Source organism: Xenopus tropicalis, chromosome 6, assembly GCF_000004195.4.
Source record: "Xenopus tropicalis strain Nigerian chromosome 6, UCB_Xtro_10.0, whole genome shotgun sequence".
Classification (NCBI taxonomy): domain Eukaryota; kingdom Metazoa; phylum Chordata; class Amphibia; order Anura; family Pipidae; genus Xenopus; species Xenopus tropicalis.
Genome location: NC_030682.2, coordinates 143,831,657 through 143,853,219, shown reverse-complemented (window position 1 = coordinate 143,853,219; position 21,563 = coordinate 143,831,657). Strand labels below are relative to the sequence as shown.

At 49.2% G+C, this 21,563-nt stretch overlaps 1 protein-coding gene across 3 annotated transcripts in view; it reads left to right on the top strand.

Annotated features, from left to right (window-relative positions):
- Window positions 1-3,057: 3,057 nt before the first annotated feature.
- The window catches only part of st3gal1 (ST3 beta-galactoside alpha-2,3-sialyltransferase 1), a 72,203-nt gene continuing 53,697 nt past the window's right edge, over window positions 3,058-21,563 (top strand). Inside the window, exon 1 of one of the 3 annotated variants that reach the window (XM_031903269.1) lies at window positions 3,058-3,318. The gene's annotated coding sequence lies outside the window, so the exon portion shown is untranslated. Of the gene's footprint in view, window positions 3,319-4,897; window positions 5,001-7,700; window positions 7,778-21,563 lie in introns of those variants that run through there. The other 2 variants (XM_012964403.3, XM_031903270.1) reach the window with 2 other exon arrangements.

Below are 21,563 nucleotides of genomic sequence, written 5' to 3'. Positions count from 1 at the left end.
CTGGGCAGTAACCCATGGCAACCGATGTTGGCTTTCATTGTTCTTCCTGCAGCTAGCTGCAAAAAGCTGATCATTGATTGGTTGCTATGGGTTACTGCCCAGGTGAAGATTTGCCCAGTGTTTATAATTCTGTATCTGAGTATCTTTTATTACATAACCCCCATATAATTAGCGAGAAGCCAAGTTCTGCCCCCCTGTTTGCTTCTTTAGATCAGCATTGCCTGCCCTTCTGCTTGGGGGGTACAAGGGGTACCAGCCATGGGTCCCTGATGACCAGTGCCAATTATTGGGGGCCCCTGTGGGGAGGGCCCTGCTAACTTAGTAGTATGGGACTAATGATAACTGATGGTGGCAGACATGGGCAAAGGGATGCCTGTTCTATGTACAGGTATGGGATCCGTTACCCGGAAACCTGTTATCCAGAAAGCTCCGAATTATAGAAAGCCCATCTCCCATAGTCTCCATTTTAATCAAGACCCCTTATACAGAATACCCTTGGTCCCGAGCATTCTGGATAACAGGTCCTATACCTGTACATGCAGTTTTTATATCCAGGAGCTTGCACTTATATTACTAAACGAGGCCCATTGTTCTTATGTGATTTATTTTTTCAGACGCTGAAAGATGAAATGTCCTATTGTTAGCCCATTTCCATGACAACTTGCCGCCTAGGGCTGTGCACGTGATCACGTGAACTCTTTCTACATGATATTCTGTCATTAGAATGACTGGGAAATGATGCCCTGCCCTGAGGAGGTGTCAGCGAAGGTCCCTAACGTTGCACCTACTATAGAGAAGGTTGTGCAGCCAGAATCCTTTATATATGAGCCTGGGGGCAGCTGGAAAAATATTAAGCTTAGTATTGGTGGGGTGATTCTTATGGTTCTACATTTGTGGATCCCTCCAGTCCCCAATGCTCAGGCAAGGGGAATTTGCTACATATTCAAAAGAGCACAATATTGGGGGGCCCCCTATGACCCTCTGTGTTCCTCAACCCAAGGGCAGATGCCTGGGCTACAGTTTTCTCTCCTTGGGAATGGGCAGGTTCTGATTGGGGCATAAGCAGAGAATGCACCAGTAAGACGGCCATACATGGGCCGATTAGAGCACCGATTCGGCACTGATGGACCTCCATGACCAACATCTGGCCTGAAATTGGCCAGATCTTAATTGGGCCCTGGGCCAAAGGATCAAATTAGCCTGATATTGCCCACTCATTGGGAGAAAATCCACTCGCTTGGTGACCTCACTTACACTGTATGGCCACCTTGTTGCCCAGCAGATCAGATGTTGCCCATTGGTCCAAGCACTGGCGTTGAACACAATAAGTCTAAATGGAATAAAGGAAGATGCTTGTCAGTCCCACATCTACCAATGCCCCATATACCTGCTGGAAACGGGGGTTCTGACCCCCCAACTCCCCAAGGTGACCATGTCTGCTCAAAAGGTTGGGTTAATAATTTGGAATTGTGCTATATGACCCCAACAAATTTTAGCCCCGCCCATCGTACATTCCATAGGACGTGACAATGTTAGTAAAACTCCTACATTCCGGGGATACAGTTATTGCAGAGAGGCCCCCCCCAACCTACAGTAGTTATGGGGCTTCTTTGGGGAGCCTTTAATGCTTTACTTCTATTTGGACTGGGGGTGCAGGACCCACTGGGGCTGCCACTGCAGGGACCCCACAAACCCTCCCCAAGGGACCCCCGCTGCGGTCCGCACATGTATTCTCAGCAAAATTCCGCATTTCATCATTGGTGGATTTTTTTCGTGAAACAGCCATAAACATTTGCTGCGGAAAAAACTCGCAGAGTGAGGGGAAAAGTCGCGGCCGCTTCAAAAAAGTCTTGGTGACGTAAAAAAAAAAATTTCCGCAATTCCCCACTGACAAATTGGCGGAAAACGGGCGACAAAAAAGTCACGTGACAAATGGGTTTCACGGATTTTTTGCCGTTTTGCAAATTTTATGGCGAAGCGAAACAGGACAGATTCGCTCATCACTAGTGGTCATGTCAAAAAAGTTGTGATAGTGTTAAAAAAAAATTGCGCGCATCAAAAAAGTCGCACGATAGCCATGTTCCGTGAGTTTATACACCGTTTCGTTTATTTTTACGCGGTTTCGAGAATTTTTCGGCGGAACGGGACAGATTTGCTCATCGTTACTGGCGAATTGTCAGTAGTAAATGACCCCCTTAGGCTTCATGTACATAGCATTGTGCCTGGGGCAGTGACTGGGGGGCCGCGCTGAGCTGGATTAAAAGTCCTTAGGCAAGTTTGTTTTGGTTTTTCAATTACTTTGTTCAGCAACTTTCCAGTTTGGTATTTCAGCAAAAAAACTTTACTAAATAACTGCCAATCAGTACTAGAAATCTACAAGCAAAACAGCCACCTACCTACTTATCTACCTCTGTAAGTTCATAACCTAAATTCTTTGGTCTGTATGGAAGGACCAGGTACATAGGTGCTTACATTGGGTATTTTCAACTTGTGCCCCTCCCGGGGTAACTGGATACAATGCCCAGGGTACAGCACTGATTGGTGCCCAGGGTACAGCGCTGTTTGGTGCCCAGGGTACAGCACTGATTGGTGCCCAGGGTACAGCACTGATTGGTGCCCAGGGTACAGCACTGATTGGTGCCCAGGGTACAGCGCTGTTTGGTGCCCAGGGTACAGCACTGATTGGTGCCCAGGGTACAGCACTGATTGGTGCCCAGGGTACAGCGCTGTTTGGTGCCCAGGGTACAGCGCTGATTGGTGCCCAGGGTACAGCGCTGTTTGGTGCCCAGGGTACAGCGCTGTTTGGTGCCCAGGGTACAGCACTGATTGGTGCCCAGGGTACAGCACTGATTGGTGCCCAGAGTTGTCGGTTCATTGGAGGCAGCGGAGCAGCGAGCGATTAAAGTAGCGCTGCAGTTCAGTTCTCACATTGGCCAGCAGGGGGCAATAGATTCCATGCACCTCGATGCGCGATTTCTGATTTGGAAATTCAGACAAACTCATCGCCTGCAGGGAAGGATTTCTGGTCGGACAGAGAGGCCGCTTGTCCTGAAATAGGGGCCCCTGTCTGAGAAACATTATGTGAGAAAAAGTATTTATTGTGCAACAGTGTCAGTGCTCAGTACGCAGAACATTGATGATCCTGCTTTCGCCTGTCAGGGGGTTGAGAGTTGCAGTTTCACAGCAGCAGGAGGGTCTCAGGTTAAACTCAGTTCGTCACATCGCTAATGTGCCCTGTGGAGCCGGGTTAGTGGAACCTGAATGGATTTCTGCCTCAGGAGAATCTGCAGCCAAAGGAGAAAGCTGGAGGGCCCCCATGTAAGTGACTCCCCCCGCCTGTGCCCTGCGGCTGGGGCTGTGCCAGGGGCTGTGCCAGGGGCTCCCAGGTGCTATGGAGGGAGAAAGGCCTGGGGAGAAGGGAATGGCTGGTGGGGGCATACAGATTGTGGGGGCACAGGGGGGAAGTGCCAGGGAATAGATGCCAGGCTGGTCCTGACACAGCTTCTGGGGGCACAGGGGGTACAGGTATATAGGAGGTGAATATAGGGGGCACAGGTATATAGGAGGTGAATATAGGGGGCACAGGTATATAGGAGGTGAATATAGGGGGCACAGGTATATAGGAGGTGAATATAGGGGGCACAGGTATATAGGAGGTGAATATAGGGGGCACAGGTATATAGGAGGTGAATATAGGGGGCACAGGTATATAGGAGGTGAATATAGGGGGCACAGGTATATAGGAGGTGAATATAGGGGGCACAGGTATATAGGAGGTGAATATAGGGGGCACAGGTATATAGGAGGTGAATATAGGGGGCACAGGTACATAGGAGGTGAATATAGGGGGCACAGGTATATAGGAGGTGAAGATAGGGGGCACAGGCAATGCCAGGCTGGTACTGACACAGAGAGATAGACGGGCAGGGGTAGGGGCAGGAGCAGGGGCAGATGATGCCAGGCTGGTACTAAACAGACATTCTGTAGGGGGGGCTGGAAGGGGGAAGGTGCCGGCTAATGGGCAAATAGTTAATCCGGACTGGGGGCACTGTGTATGGCAGGGAACTGGGGGAGTGGGGGGCTAATTTGGGGGTGGGGGGGCTAGAGGGTCAGTTGGGGACAGGGAGGGGGGCAGAGGAGGCGATAGGCTAGGGGGCCGCAGGGGCAGTAGATGGGGGAAGGGCTGGGGGGTGCTGAGCCCGGGCAGAGACCGGAATCGGGGAGGCTGGAGCCTTGGGCACAGGGGCGGGGGGGGGGGGTAACACCGGGCAGATAGGGGGCAGCAGTACGGGAGTAGCGGGGAGGCTGAGGGTATTGGGCTCTTTGCCTGTAGCGCTGGGAATCAGTGGGGAACGTACCGGGCTCAATAAGGAGCAGAGAATCCGGGGACAGTGCGGAGCTGGGGGTCTGTGGGTGCCGGTCTGGGGGTCTGTGGGTGCCGGTCTGGGGGTCTGTGGGTGCCGGTCTGGGGGTCTGTGGGTGCCGGTCTGGGGGTCTGTGGGTGCCGGTCTGGGGGTCTGTAGGTGCCCGTCTGGGGGTCTGTGGGTGCCGGTCTGGGGGTCTGTGGGTGCCGGTCTGGGGGTCTGTGGGTGCCGGTCTGGGGGTCTGTGGGTGCCGGTCTGGGGGTCTGTGGGTGCCAGTCTGTGGGTGCCAGTCTGTGGGTCTGTAGGTGCCCGTCTGTGGGTGGCAGGGAGGGCAGCGGAGGGGCTGAGATTCCCAGCATGTAGCGGGCAGAGAAGCCGGGGAGCAGCGCAGGACTCCGGGTCTCCCTCTCTCCCCCTCTCCCCTCTGCCCCCCACCCCTCTCTCCCCCTCTCCCCCTCTCCCAGTGACACAGGCGGGCGGGGTTTGTTTCTCTTCTCTCCAATCCACGTGGCTGGCCCCTGTATATGAGCGGGAGGGGACGGAGGGGAGAGAGGAGCGGACCGGGGAGGGAAGAGGAGCTCCGGGCGGAGGGGTTGCTGGGATGGAACTGGCGGCTGCTTAGGAGCAGGATTCCCGGTAAGTTGTTCCCTGGTCTCTCTGTGTTGGGCTTGGGGGGCTGTTACAGACACGGTGCCCAGTAACGAGCTGGGTACGGACTGGCACTTGGGCAGCCTGGGGTAACTATGGGATTGTCCCATGGCAGCCGGGCAGGTCCTGTCTGGCAAATTGGAAGCACTGGGTGGGGACCTATTGCACTTGGGCAAACTGGAGTAGGTTCTCTGACTGGTACATGGGCAGACTGGTGTTAATGGCTGGTATATGGGCAGACTGGTGTTAATGGCTGGTATATGGGCAGGCTGGTGTTAATGGCTGGTATATGGGCAGGCTGGTGTTAATGGCTGGTACATGGGCAGGCTGGTGTTAATGGCTGGTACATGGGCAGGCTGGTGTTAATGGCTGGTACATGGGCAGGCTGGTGTTAATGGCTGGTACATGGGCAGGCTGGTGTTAATGGCTGGTACATGGGCAGGCTGGTGTTAATGGCTGGTACATGGGCAGACTGGTGTTAATGGCTGGTACATGGGCAGGCTGGTGTTAATGGCTGGTACAAGGGCAGACTGGTGTGGGCACTGGCTGGTACATGGGCAGACTGGTGTGGGCACTGGCTGGTATATGGGCAGACTGGTGTTGGTACTGGCTGGTACATGGGCAGACTGGTGTGGGCACTGGCTGGTATATGGGCAGACTGGTGTTGGCACTGGCTGATACATGGGCAGACTGGTGTGGACACTGGCTGGTATATGGGCAGACTGGTGTGGGCACTGGCTGGTATATGGGAAGACTGGTGTGGGCACAGGCTGGTACATGGGCAGACTGGTGTGGGCACTGGCTGGTACATTGGCAGACTGGTGTGGGCACTGGCTGGTATATGGGTAGACTGGTGTTGGTACTGGCTGGTACATGGGCAGACTGGTGTTGGTACTGGCTGGTACATGGGGAAACTGGTGTGGGCACTGGCTGGTAAATGGGAAGATTGGTGTGGGCACTGGCTGGTACATGGGAAGACTGGTGTGGGCACAGGCTGGTACATGGGAAGACTGGTGTGGGCACTGGCTGGTATATGGGTAGACTGGTGTTAGTACTGGCTGGTACATGGGCAGACTGGTGTGGGCACTGGCTGGTATATGGGCAGACTGGTGTTGGTACTGGCTGGTACATGGGCAGACTGGTGTGGGCACTGGCTGCTGGTATATGGGCAGACTGGTGTTGGTACTGGCTGGTACATGGGGAGACTGGTGTGGGCACTGGCTGGTACATGGGAAGACTGGTGTGGGCACTGGCTGGTACATGGGAAGACTGGTGTGGGCACAGGCTGGTACATGGGCAGACTGGTGTGGGCACTGGCTGGTACATGGGCAGACTGGTGTGGGCACTGGCTGGTACATGGGCAGGCTGGTGTGGGCACTGGCTGGTACATGGGCAGGCTGGTGTGGGTATAATGTGGTTTTGGGTAAACTGATTCTCTGAGGGTAGTAGGGGGCATAGCAATAATACTGAGAGGCATCTCACACACTGACACTGGGGATTCCTCACTTACTGCCCCTCTCTGGGCAATATATGGGCATCTGTTTCAGCACTGTTCCCTCAGTGTAGCTAGGGGGGGGCAGAGCTATGTTACAGCCGGGGGGCACAGTTATGTTACAGCCGGGGGGCACAGTTACGTTACAGCCGGGGGGCACAGTTACATTACAGCCGGGGGGCACAGTTACGTTACAGCCGGGGGGCAGAGCTATGTTACGGCTGGGGGCACAGTTATGTTACAGCCGGGGGGCACAGTTACATTACAGCCGGGGGGCAGAGCTCTGTTACGGCTGGGGGGCACAGTTATGTTACAGCCGGGGGGCACAGTTACGTTACAGCCGGGGGCACAGTTACTTTACAGCCGGGGGCACAGTTGTGTTGCGGCTGGGGGGCACAGTTACGTTACAGCCGGGGGGCACAGTTACATTACAGCCGGGGGGCACAGGTATGTTACAGCCGGGGGGCAGAGCTATGTTACGGCTGGGGGGCACAGTTATGTTACAGCCGGGGGGCAGAGCTATGTTACGGCTGGGGGGCACAGTTATGTTACAGCCGGGGGGCAGAGCTATGTTACGGCTGGGGGGCACAGTTATGTTACAGCCGGGGGGCACAGTTACGTTACAGCCGGGGGGCACAGTTACATTACAGCCGGGGGGCACAGTTACGTTACAGCCGGGGGGCAGAGCTATGTTACGGCTGGGGGGCACAGTTATGTTACAGCCGGGGGGCACAGTTACGTTACAGCCAGGGGGCACAGTTACGTTACAGCCGGGGGGCAGAGCTATGTTACGGCTGGGGGGCACAGGTATGTTACAGTGGGCTTGCCATCTTGTTGGCATATGCATATTGGGCTTTTCTGATATTATTTATGGTCGGTGAGATTTGGGGAGAGGCTGTATCTACTGTATTTTATTGGGGGGCACTGTATACAGGACATGCGTACCCCTTAGTGTAAGTTTGGGGGGCTATACCTTAGGGGTTTTATGATTTATTGGATTTGTTCAGCCCCCCCCCTTAGCTTTTTTTACAGTGTAATAAATAGTCAGATTTGCCCTCAAGTACCTCCTGTGGGGCCCCCCTACCTCTGGCTTTGGCCCCTCTCTAGCAGTTGGGGAGGCTGAGCTGGAGGCCGGGCAGGATGTGTTGCACTGTGGGTGGGGGTGGGAGGCAATTGCCGAGGGTACAGTTACACAATGGAATTTGTGTTGGGGGCTGCAGTGTAAAGTTACCGTGAAGGGGGCTCTGGCAGACGTGTAACTGAGGTTGGGGGGGTGAGTATCACTGCAGAGAAGCTCTCCCCACAATTTGGGGATTTGCCTTATAAATAGTTTGGGGGTAAATGTTGGAATTGCCTGAATTTGTGTCATTTACCCTTTATTCTCCTTCACTGAAAGTTTCTGTTCTTATTCGAGGGGTGCAGGGATTGCTGAGCATGATGGGAGTTGCTGCTGAGCCTTATGCTGATTTTAGCTCTCATTATATAAACATTTAGGCATTGTTGGTCCCTGCCCCACAGAGCTTACAATCTAACAGGGGTGGGCGCTATACTTACCTTTCTTTGAGTTTGGGGCTTAAACAGTGAAAGTCAGAACATGCTTGGCGTGTGGTTACTGTAATAATGTGATTTTAATCTCCCCCTGGGAAATGTCCCATTCCATAGGGCTGTTGTGTATCTGTGTGCATACAGCAGCCCTGCAGAGTAATACGTACCCCCCCCCCCACCTTTCCTATTGCCGGTCCCAGCTTTCCTGTAGCTTAGGGACAGTGGCCCCTTAGAGCCAAACCCATATCTTATTCATAGGTGGTGGCACTGTTCCTTTATTCTCTATGGAAGAGATTCCTCCTGCAGGCCAAAGGTGAGAAGTGGTACTACAAGTTGTAGGGAATGCCCACAGGAAAGTAGCACCCCTCATTGTTACCGTTGGAACAAGTTATGTTTTACTGGACTTTGTAAGTTTAGGTCTTGTGGAACTACAATTCCCAGCATGCCCCAACAACCACAGGCCCCTGAATAGACATGACAGATTCATTAGTAAGGGGATTTATTCATTGCAAGCACTTTATGTCTGTTTATGTTCTCTGCACCGGCTGTTCCGACTCCAGGGCAAGGTGGCCATCTTTGAGGTGGGCAGTATCAGGCCGAACTGATTGTTAGATATTAGTCGGGCAGGCCCAACGGAGGGCTCCATACACGGCCAATATGCTGCCAACTCGGTCCGGAAGGAAGGACTGGATTGGCAGCTTAATGACCCCAACTGACTGTTGTTACATTGTTTCAGTAGTCAGAACAAGGGAACAAAGAGGGGCCGACAGACGCTGCTTTTGAATGTATATTTGGAAGTTAAGGTGGCCATACACGCACCGATATTATCGTACGAAACCTCGTTTCGTACGATAATCGGTGCGTGTATGGCATGTCAGCGAGCCGACCGATATCGCAGGAAGCTGCTGATATCGGTCGACTCGCCGATCGGCCAGGTTAGAAAATTTTGATCGGGCGCCATAGAAGGCGCCTGACCAAAATTCTCCCTTCAGAGCTGAATCGGCAGAAGGAGGTAGAAATCCTATTGTTTCTACCTCCTTACCTGCCGATTCAGCCCTGAATGGTGTGTGGCGGATCTGACGATGTTTCGTGCGACCGACGGTCGTACGAAACATCGTGAGATCGCCACGTGTATGGCCAGCTTTACTCAAGCCGGACAAACATGGGCAGATTTCAGCTTCTGATTCGCTCCCTTCAGACCAAGTTGGCAGCTTATCTGCCCGTGTATGGGCCATCCCCAGTGTTGGATCCGATAGATCTCTGTATAGCTTCCTATTATGATCTGATTGGATCAGCCTGATTTGGCCCAAGATGTAAGTGGCCAAATCGGGCCCATCTGGTCAGCTTTCCAATTCCATTATCTTTTATAGTAATAACAAATGAGTTCATGGGTGGACTTTATCATAACTCCGGTGGGTCTGTGGGTGCTGAGTGTTATAATTCAACAACAACTAAAGGTTTTCCTATATTCTATCCCACCCTACCTCTATGGTACAGATGAACCCAGCAGTATAATTGGCATTTCCCATTCCTCCCCTATCTGACCTTAAGTTTCTGGGTACCCCCCTCTGCCCCCTCCGGGGCAATAACTTGGGTTTGCCCTGCAAAGTGGATCATTCTCATTGCTTTTGTGCAAACAGAACATACTGAACATACTGTAACAAATAAAATCTTTCGTCACTGAAAGACTAGGATCTGCCGCACATCGAGAGCAAGTTAAAGGGCAAATCCACCCAAACCTGTTTTTTTTTTGTACAGTGATAATGACATTCTGAGCAACAAACATTGTGTTTCATGTTATTTGGAAACAAAATTCCCCCTTTCTCTTGTCTGGTTCTGTAACAATGACTACTGAAATCAGTGTCTGCTACATTGTTTCAGGAGTCAGAAGCAACAACAGCAGGGAATAGAAAGAGCCAGACAAACCTCCAATAGAAATTACATTAACAAATACACTTGAAAATGTGCAACTGATGTTTGTTGGCTTAGAATGACATTTTGTTCAATTAGGCAAAAGCACTTTCTGGGTGGAGTTGCCATGCTGCCATGTATATTACATGCTGCATTGGGGCCAGATTCCCAATAGGGTCCTGATACAGGGAATCTCGGATTCAACGTGACTGCGGTTACTCGTCAGATCCACTCGCCGTTCCCTCCGGGGTTCAATTGTGATGTCACTCTCCTTTGAACCTCATCACTTATGACTTTGTTCAGACGAGTTGATACATATGTTGTGCATAATTGCCGTGACTAAGGCTTTCGCTTCTGTCTGAGCTACAGTATTTCAAGGTTTAGGCTGTCTGTAAGCTGTGGAGAAGTTGTTACAATGTGTAACATCAGTGTTTTAGTCCCTCCTCCCCTGCCAGGATTTCAAATGATGCAGAAAGAGAAGAACTGTTTTGCAGCTGGATTTCAGCCTATAAAAATTGTATTTATTCCTACTTTTTGAAGGGGATATTAGGGGTTGTTTCTGGGTTGTGTGCGGCTCTTTAACACATTTTGGTTCGGAAGCCGGAGTTCCCGGGGAATGTATTTTATTCTCAGTGCAGCCGTAGGGTTCCAGTAGATGATGATAGCAATCCTCTGTAGTGTAATGATTCATTGAACGATAGGATGTACCGATATACGGGGGGCAGGGGGGTGTTGTCTGTTGCTGGTCTCCAAGTAGAGTCCTGACATAGAGTCTCCAAGCTGAACTGTAAATCCCACACGGTCTTCAGACTGATGTTTGGGCACCAATGGTTCTTCAACAGGAACCATCAACATTTTTGAAGAACTAAGGTACTTCAGCAGCAAATCTGGCATTGCTCAGTACCCGCTGATCTTGATGTGTATGGCCGACAATCCCTGGCATATGAAGATCTCAGTGGTCCCTTTGTGGCATTACTCAGTACCTACTGGTGGGTGTCACCTGGGGAGCTACCCCACCCCCCAATATGTAAGTGGCCAAATGAGGACAAAGATCTGCTCATTCTGTATTATCAACAAACAAGCAGATCTTGATGTGTATCGCCGACAATCCCTGGTATATAAAGCTTTCAGTGGTCCCTTTCTGGCATTACCCAATACCTGGTGGTGGGTGTCACCTGGGGAGCTACCCTACCCCAAAATATAAGTGGTCAAATGGGGCAAAGATCCTCTCATTCTGCATTATCAACAAACAAGCAGATCTTGATGTGTATGGCCGACAATCCCTGGTATATAAAGATTTCAGTGGTCCCTTTCTGGCATTACCCAATACCTGGTGGTGGGTGTCACCTGGGGAGCTACCCTACCCCAATATGTAAGTGGCCAAATGGGGCAAAGATCCACTTATTCTGCATTATCAACAAACAAGCAGATCTTGATGTGTATGGCCGACAATCCCTGGCATATGAAGATCTCAATGGTCCCTTTGTGGCATTACCCAATACTTAGTGGTGGGTGTCACCTGGGGAGCTACCCCCCCAATAAGTACAGTGCCTGTTGTGCTATGACAATATCTATCTTGTTACTACAAACCCTCGTTCATGTTGTCCCTTTCCCCACCTTTAGCTAAGGTGGTACTTTCCAAACTCTGGAGCTGGCCCCCTGTAGAGCAGCCTAGAACCATGGAGTCAGTAGGTTGATTCTGGAAAAATGTTCTCCTATACTTCTAACCATTGTATGAGCCTCGACCCAAGGCTAAATCTCCAAAAAAAAGTCCAACAACCACTGCTCTATGTTGTCCTCCATACCTTAGGGTCCTGGATCGTCCTGCAAGAGGTTCTCCAGATGCCTCCATCCTCCCACATAGAGTTGAGTCTCAAGAGAGAGTAGAATACAGTCCCTTTTATAGGCTAGGGAATGTTTATAACACTCCAGGGTCAATAGGGGCACAACCCTCCCATAGACTATACTACACTATGGGGAACTTCCCACAGCAGGGGAGGTTAACTCATTACATGGACTACATACCGTAGATATTTCTCTGGGTTTGCTTAACCTTTATATGGCCAATCGGTGGAATTAGTTGGTTTTTTTTTTAAACGTTCCTTACACTATTTAAAGGGCATATAAACCCAAACACAACATTTTGTCCCGATGAAAGAAAATGTAATTCTGAACGAAATTCTAATATACATTCATTAAGAACGTCCGTTGGTTTCAATTCTGTATGCCAATGTAATTGTGTTGGAAAGCAGCGTCTGCCCGGCCATTGCCTGGGAGGTGCTGAAACATTGTGGCAGACTGATACATTGTTTCAAGGGATGGAACCTGAGAACAGAAATGGCTGAACAGACGTTGCAATTACATTTACACAAAACTCTAAAACCATCGAATGTTTGTAATGAATGTATATTGGAAAGTTGCTTACAATGACATTGTCTTCTATCAGGCACATTCAATTTGGGGGTGTATGTCCCCTTTAAATCTATAAGACTATTAAGCCCCCCCTCCTTCCCTCTCGAAACAGGTACAAACACCCAGCAATGAACTTTCTGAGGCTTCACCTAAATATTTGCACGGGGTTTTCTCTATTTATATAAAAACATGAAACACTTGGATTCTTTCGCGGCAGAATTTCCAGGCAGGTCTCGAGATTGACACCGCGAGCCGAGCTCACAAGGTTTTTACGTCAGCGCCATTGAGCGTCGGATAAAAGGAGTCAATGAGAGTGAATTCTTCCCCTTTGTCAGCTCCATTCATCTGGGTTCCAGGCTATTAACCCGCCAGGGAATGTGTGTGTTTAAAGGCAAACCTACACCACGAAATAAGAAAAGGGGCTTGTGAAAATGTACTTGGTGCTGCATTTAAAGCTAAAATAACATCTGCAGGCTGTAAAGTGCTGAATGCGGCGTGGGAGTAACTTTTAGCTGAGCACTGCTGGTTCCGACTTGGCAGCATTAGTACTGACATGATCGCTATACTTAGCCTGTACTGCATAGGGAATTACTGTGGCCCTGCCGGGATCTGCAATCTCCGCAGGATCTTTTGGAGGAGATGAAGGCTTTAAAGACTCTCGTTGCTCATTGGCGGGTACGAGGTACGTTACAAATGGCTTTCAATCTATTCGGAGGGTTTATATCCCCTTTAAAGTACACGTACAAATCAGTTTCAATAGTGGAAACCCCTTTGCCTTGCTGTGTGTGTGCAAAGTATAGGAAGCGGGAGAGTGGCCTATTACCAGGGCCGGAACTAGGGGTAGGCAGAAGAGGTAGCTGTCTAGGGCGCAACGATTGGGGGACACAATGATTGGGGGCACAATGATTGGGGGCGCAACTATTGGGGGGCGCAACGATTGGGGGCACAATGATTGGGGGCGCAACTATTGGGGGCACAACGATTGGGGGGCGCAACAATTGGGGGCACAACAATTGGGGGGCACAAGGCGGGACCCCAGGGTCGGACTGGGGGGTGCAGGGCCCACCGGGGCTCCCACCCCAGGGGCCCTGCAAGTGCCCCAGCCGCGTCCCCTAACCCCCCCGCAGGGCCCCCGCCTGACGTCCTCCCCGAGCGCGTATAAATTGAACGTGTCGGGGAGGAACAGTCAGTAGGGGGGAGCGCCGGCAAGGGTCGGACTGGGCAGCTGGGGCTCACTAGGGCCGGGGCCCACCGGGATTTTTCCCGGTGTCCCGGCGGCCCAGTCCGACCCTGCGGGACCCTCTCCTGCCTACCCCTAGTCCGCGCTCCTTTGTCATTGCCTCCACCACTTGTAAATACCTGGTGGGGGCAATGACCCATGGCACCCCCCCGGGTTGCCTAGGGCAACCGGTCAGCTAGGCCCGCCCCTGCCTATTACTACAGCATGTTGATTATTGTGGAGACTTTTACCTGAAGGCAGACCTGTCTGCGGATGGGACACCCCCCTTTATTTGATCTATAGCCCCAATATAGACAGGCCTAATGGTCCCCATACACATTGAGATTCGCTCGCTTGGCGATCTTCACCCGATATCCCCACCTATGGGTGGGCGATATTAGGGAACGTGTAGGCTAATTCGATTGTTTGGCCCTGGGGCCAAACGATCGAATTATATTGGCAGCAATGGGGCAGTCGGTCCGGGAACCGCATCAACGAGCCAATGAGGTCCCATATCCGACTGAATTTTCTAACCTGCCCGATCGATATCTGGCCAATTTCAGGCCAGATATCGGTCGGGCAGGCCCCTCATTTCTGCCCCTACACGGGCTGATATGGACCATGGGAGCGATATCGGCAGCTACAATCGGCCCGTGTATGGGGACCTTAAGGCAGGGTGAAATAAGAGGAATGGTAAAGGCAGTAATGGGTTAATACTTGTACATGTAGGGTTAAAAAAATACAAACAAGGGGGAGGGGAGGGTCAAAACAAAGGGACTTTCCAAAAATTCAAAGGGTATTATTAAAGGGATCTGGAGGTATGTATGTATGTATGTCTGTATTTATAAAGTGCTACTTATGTACCCAGCGCTGTACAGTAGAATACATTAATACAAACAGGGGGTTATTAAGATAATAATAGATAAATACACAGTATAACAATAAATACAAATAAATACAAGATACAGATGCAATCAGTTGAGTCAAAGACACAAGAGGATGGAGGTCCCTGCCCCGTAGAGCTTACAATCTATATGTAAAAGAGACATAGTTTATTGTACTGAGTAACCCCTATTCCAAGGCTCAGTCTGAACCTTTATCTGAAAGTGAATGGCATTGGGTGGGGGGCATAGGTGCCAAGTATGTGACCCTACAGAAGGGGGGTGTTTATTCTCAGAACTTGCCACCTTGGGCAGAGTGATGACAATGAAGAGGGCAAATATAGAGTCATTTAACTGGCAGTTACTGGAAACATGACAACATGTGAGCAGTGAATCACTGTCTGGGCACGGAGAGCTGGTTACAGGCAACACAACAAGGTGATATCACTATGGTGAAGTTACAGTAGGTAATATCACAATGGGTTAAGCTATAGTAGGTAATATCACAATGGGTTAAGCTAAAGTAGGTAATATCACAATGGGTTAAGCTACAGTAGATAATATCACAATGGGTAAGCTACAGTAGGTAATATCACAATGGGTTAAGCTACAGTAGGTAATATCACAATGGGTTAAGCTACAGTAGGTAATATCACATTGGGCTAAGCTAAAGTAGGTAATATCACAATGGGTTAAGCTACAGTAGGTAATATCACAATGGATAAAGCTGCAATAAATAATATCATAGTGCTGAAGCTACAGTATGTGATATGACAATGCTGAAGCCAGGATAGTGAAGTTACAGCAAGTAATATCATAATGGGTGGAGCTAAAGTGAGTGATATAATGCGTGGAGCTACAGTGAGTGATATCACAATAGTCAAGTTACACTAGGTAATATCATAATGGGTGGAGCTACAGTGAGTGATATCACAATAGTCAAGTTACACTGGGTAATAATATAATGGGTGGAGCTACAGTAAGTGATATCACAATAGTCACGTTACACTATATATGTATGTATCTACATATGTATGTATGTATATGTATGTATCTATATATGTACAGTATGTATCTGTATATGTATATAAATATGTATCTATACGTATGTATCTATATAGGTATGTATCTATATAGGTATGTATGTATCTATACGTATGTATCTATATAGGTATGTATCTATATAGGTATGTATGTATCTATACGTATGTATCTATATAGGTATGTATGTATCAATACGTATGTATCAAGCTGGCACATTACTGGCCCCCAGTTACTGGCTGTGAGTCACAATGGAGGAGGCAGTTGGGGGGTTTGCCATTTCTGGCTGTGCGAGTAGGAACTCGATGTGCGGCGCAGGGAGCCGGGGATTGGGGGCAGCGCGGGGAACGTGAGGCGGAGGAAGGTGGCAGGAATTCATTTCATGGGGGAAGATTCTGCAAAGCAGTGTGGGTAATAGCTGGCACTTTGCCATTTCCATTTGCCAGAAAATGGGCGAAAAAATTGTGAAATAATTCGCCAACGGTGAAATGTGGAATTTTGCTGAGAATCCATGCCTGGTAATTCTAATCAGTGCAGAACCCCATGGGGGGCACTTAGCCTCTCTTGGGGGGGCACTTAACTTCTTTGGGGCGGCACTTAGCTTCTCTGGAGGGGCACTTAACTTTTCTGGAGGGGCACTTAGCTTCTCTGGAGGGCCACTTAGCTTCTCTGGAGGGGCACTTAGCTTCTCTGGGGGGCACTAAGCTTCTCTGGGGGGGCACTTAACTTCTTTGGGGCGGCACTTACCTTCTCTGGAGGGGCACTTAACTTTTCTGGAGGGGCACTTAGCTTCTCTGGAGCGCCACTTAGCTTCTCTGGAGGGGCACTTAGCTTCTCTGGAGGGCCACTTAGCTTCTCTGAGGGGGTAAATATATAGACACTGGGCCAATCAAGCAGATCTTGACATGTGTTTATTTATTCTGACAGCACTAGAACAGCAAAAAGCCAACTGCTGATTGGTCCCTGCATAGGGGCAAAACTTTGCCTGCATTTGCTCAACCTGATTCTCATTATAAATTGTATTTACACAGCTGTTGGGCAAGGGGGGTGCTGGGAGTTGTGTGTGTGTTCTATAGCTGCCCATACACACACCAATATAACTGTGCAAAACGTTGTTTCTGTGTGTATGGGCTCCGAATTATCTTCCCCATAATTTTCATACCATGAAGATCAGTCGTTTAGTTGATCAGACAAGTTAGAAAATTTTAGTTAGCTAATGATAATATCCTTACATATATTGTGTATCCGACGATATCCTTGGGGGTTAACTCAGCCTGCAGCCTTGTGCCTTTATATGGGCACAGAACCCCTCAGTGACTGCTAATATCCTTATCATTTACAGTAGGGGGTACATTATCCCTTATAATACATGAGTGATACTCAGAGTTCCCTGTATAACTCAGCCTGCAGCCTTGTGCCTTTATATGGGCACAGAACCCCTCAGTGACTGCTAATATCCTTATCATTTACAGTAGGGGGTACATTATCCCTTATAATACATGAGTGATACTCAGAGTTCCCTGTATAACTCAGCCTGCAGCCTTGTGCCTTTATATGGGCACAGAACCCCTCAGTGACTGCTAATATCCTTATCATTTACAGTAGGGGGTACATTATCCCTTATAATACATGAGTGATACTCAGAGTTCCCTGTATAACTCAGCCTGCAGCCTTGTGCCTTTATATGGGCACAGAACCCCTCAGTGACTGCTAATATCCTTATCATTTACAGTAGGGGGTACATTATCCCTGTATAACCCTGCAGCCCTGACCTAGCGTATGTCAGCGCCGTGTTTCCTATCCGTTTCCTCTAGGATATATTCATACAATAGACAATATAGCGGATGTGGCCCCCAAACAGCACTAATTCATCATATTATCCTTGTGACTCCGATTATTTTTTGCCTCGATCACATTTCAGATGGAGTGAGAATTCTGCTGAATCTTGTTAGAGAGTTTGTGGAATTCCTGAACATTTTCCCATTGGCTTTTCCGGCTCCCGTTACAGTGGGACTCGCGGGGCCCTTTATTTGTAGGAATCGGGCTTTTCAGTAAAACTCGCAGGCCCCTCCCCCTTCTCCCCAGGGGGCCGGCCTTCCTGATGTTTATATTAAAGGGGTCGTTGCTCATTTACAGAAGCCCCTTTCTTACCTGTAACTGCTCCTCCACAGTCTTTAATGTTTTCACTTAAATATTTCGCTGTAGGCAAAGAACATCTGTTTGTAGCGTTCCCACCGCAATCTTTATCTGCTGCTGTGAGTTCTATGGGCTGAGCTACATGGGATTTACAGCTGCCCAAAGCCCCCGCTCCCTAAAGCTTCCAGGCACAATATGTACCCGAACCACTGAGCTTGCAATCTATGCTGGAACAGCAGACTCAGTTTTCACACACAGCAAAACCCTGTACCATAGAGCTCGCACTCTATATCCCAGTATATGCAGTATTACATACACAAAAATTCTGTATACCATAGAGCTTGCAATCTATACTTACTTTACAATCTTTAAAATTCCCTGTGGTATAGATTTTCTACTCTGCACCACACAAGAATTCCTCTACCCTAGAGCTTACAATCTATTACACACTATGCCTAGACTTGTTCACCCACAAAATGTCAGTGCACCACAGAGCTTACAATCTATTACACACTATACGTAGACTTTTTCACCCACAGAATGTCCCTGCACCACAAAGCTTACAATCTATTACACACTATGCCTAGACTTGTTCACCCACAAAATGTCAGTGCACCACAGAGCTTACAATCTATTACACACTATACCTAGACTTTTTCACCCACAAAATGTCCCTGCACCACAGAGCTTACAATCTATTACACACTATACCTAGACTTTTTCACCCACAAAATGTCCCTGCACCACAGAGCTTACAATCTATTACACACTATACCTAGACTTTTTCACCCACAAAATGTCCCTGCACCACAGAGCTTACAATCTATTACACACTATACCTAGACTTTTTCACCCACAAAATGTCCCTGCACCACAGAGCTTACAATCTATTACACACTATACCTAGACTTTTTCACCCACAAAATGTCCCTGCACCACAGAGCTTACAATCTATTACACACTATACCTAGACTTTTTCACCCACAAAATGTCCCTGCACCACAGAGCTTACAATCTATTACACACTATACCTAGACTTTTTCACCCACAAAATGTCCCTGCACCACAGAGCTTACAATCTATTACACACTATACCTAGACTTTTTCACCCACAAAATGTCCCTGCACCACAGAGCTTACTATCTATTACACACTATACCTAGACTTTTTCACCCACAAAATGTAACTGCACCACAGAGCTTACAATCTATTATACACTATACCTAGACTTTTTTACCCATAATATGTCCCTGCACCATAGAGCTTACAATCTATTACAATCTATACTCCTAATTTTGTAAGCAACATCACACTATACACCATGCACAGAAGTTTGAGGCGGAACAATTCTGGTACCACAGAGCTTACAGTCTATCAAATACTATATACAGAAGTTTAAGGTAAAAAACATACATTTATAGGGGTTTATAGGATTAATATAGCCCCAGTGCAATATGATAGCGCTCTATAGGGTCCGTCTTGCCCACTGGGCCGGAACTAGGGGTAAGTCCACCCCTTTTTGCCCCCATGGAATTTGATAAGTACGGGGACATTTACCTCTGCAAGTGTAGAACGAAAAGTGCAATTTTGTGTACATTCGACATGTTTTTTTTTCCCCACAATGCAGCATTTTATCCCAGTCACTGGCTGCCCAAGGACGCTGGGGTTGCAGTTACTTGCAGTTGCTCAACTCGACACTTTGCCGAGGGTCATGGGAGTGGTCGGCTGCTCGGGGCCTGTTTATAGTCGGGCACAGCTGAGAGCAGTTTCAGCAACTGAAAGTGATAGGAAGGATTGTTGGCTGAGTTCTATTTGTGTCCCTGTTGCGGGGAAGAGTGACAGCCACAGGGAAGCCACTTAGCAACCAGGGGCATTAGAGAAGCCACCCTGCCCCCCATACATACACTACAAAGCAGTGAAACATTTAATGGTTATAAATAAGTAGGAATCAAAACTATACCCAACGATACAATGGTGCATCGCAGTGCCACATGGTCCCCATATTCCGCCCTCCTTATGTTTCACACCATTGGGTGCTTTAATAGAGGAGGCGTAGCATTAACAACCTTTATATACCCTCCACTGTTATTTTTTACACCATGCAGGGCTACATTATAACCCTGCATCAAGTATATATAATCAAATAAACAAACTTTATTAGGAGGTGTATAACAAGGCAAGAGTCCAAAAACACACAATAAAGTGCCATATAGTGAACAAACCCCAATAGATTAAAATATAAAATCACACAGATGTTAATTAAATAGTGATATTGAATATGATATTTATTCCCTGATATCCCCCTGCTACAGGGCCAGAAGCCCCCCTGCTACAGGACCAGAAGCCCCCCTGCTACAGAGCCAGAAGTCCCCCTGCTACAGAGCCATAAGCCCCCCGGCTACAGGGCCAGAAGCCCCCCTGCTACAGAGCCAGAAGCCCCCCTGCTACAGAGCCAGAAGGCCCCCGGCTACAGGGCCAGAAGCCCTCCTGCTACAGAGCCAGAAGCCCCCCTGCTACAGAGCCAGAAGCCCCCCTGCTACAGGGCCAGAAGCCCCCCTGCTACAGAGCCAGAAGCCCCCTGCTACAGGGCCAGAAGCCCTCCTGCTACAGAGCCAGAAGCCCCCCTGCTACAGGGCCAGAAGCCCCCCTGCTACAGAGCCAGAAGCCCCCCTGCTACAGGGCCAGAAGCCCCCCTGCTACAGGACCAGAAGCCCCCCTGCTACAGAGCCAGAAGCCCCCCTGCTACAGAGCCAGAAGCCCCCCTGCTACAGGGCCAGAAGCAGGAAGGGATAGGCAGTAGGGATACTGAGCAGGAAGGGATAGGCAGTAGCCAGATTTATCATAGCGCCAACACAATTTTCAGCTTTTCAGCCCAATGTGTTTCTTTTTCTGAACACTGATAAACAATGAGTCATTTTCCATTTTCCCCCCGTCTCCGTGATGGACTAGGACCTGGCACAGGGTGAACCAGACGGCATTCGGCGCTGGTTATAAATGTTTAATATTTGTTCCAAGGCAGAAAAAAATCAAATTGTTTGTGTGTCTGTAACAGAACAGTCACTTATTTGCTTTGCCCAAGCGCGTGTCTATGTATAGTTCCCTGTGGTTCCCCAGGGCAGGGATGTGCATTTGGGAGAGGGGTGGGGGGGCACTACTAGAAACTCATTTGGTTCATTTCTATACCCCAACACTGCCTACATAGGCTGCCCCCGTTGCTGGATGACCTGCTGGCTGTGCTGGGCTATCAGGCCCGGATTTGTGGCAAGACCACAAAGGCCAGGGCCTAGGGCGGCACAAATTTAGGGGCGGCATGCCACCCAGCCACACCTAAATTTGTGCTGCCCTAGGCAGACAGTCCTCCGAATGTGTGATCCTGAGTGGGGTGCCAATGAGGGCATGGAGTAGCCTTGGGTGGCTTTTAACTGATGAAGCCTCCATTGTAGACATTTAACCAGCCCTGCAGTGATCATTGATCCCTGAGTATGGCCCCTATGGTGGCCATACACTATAATATCCACTTGTTTTGCGAGGTCGCCAAATGATTGGATCTTCCCACCTTAGGCCCAAATGGCTGAATTACAATGACGCGAATAGTACCGGTAGGAGCAAGGGCTGCATCAATGAGCCAATGCCGTCCTGATCCAGCGGGAATATCAAACCGGCATAATAAATATTTGGCCAGATATCGGGTAGGCCTGTTGGGGAGTTAAGCTGCCAAATTGGTGTGAAGGACCTGAATTGGCATCTTAAATCTGCCCATGTATTGGGACCTTCAAAGCCTCCTTTTAACTTTTGGAAAATGACTCTAAAGGTGGCCATACACGGGCCGACTATAGCTGCCGATATGGGTCCCTTGGACCGATTCGGCAGCTAATCGGCCCGTGTATGGGGAGAGCAGATCGGCCTGGCCGACC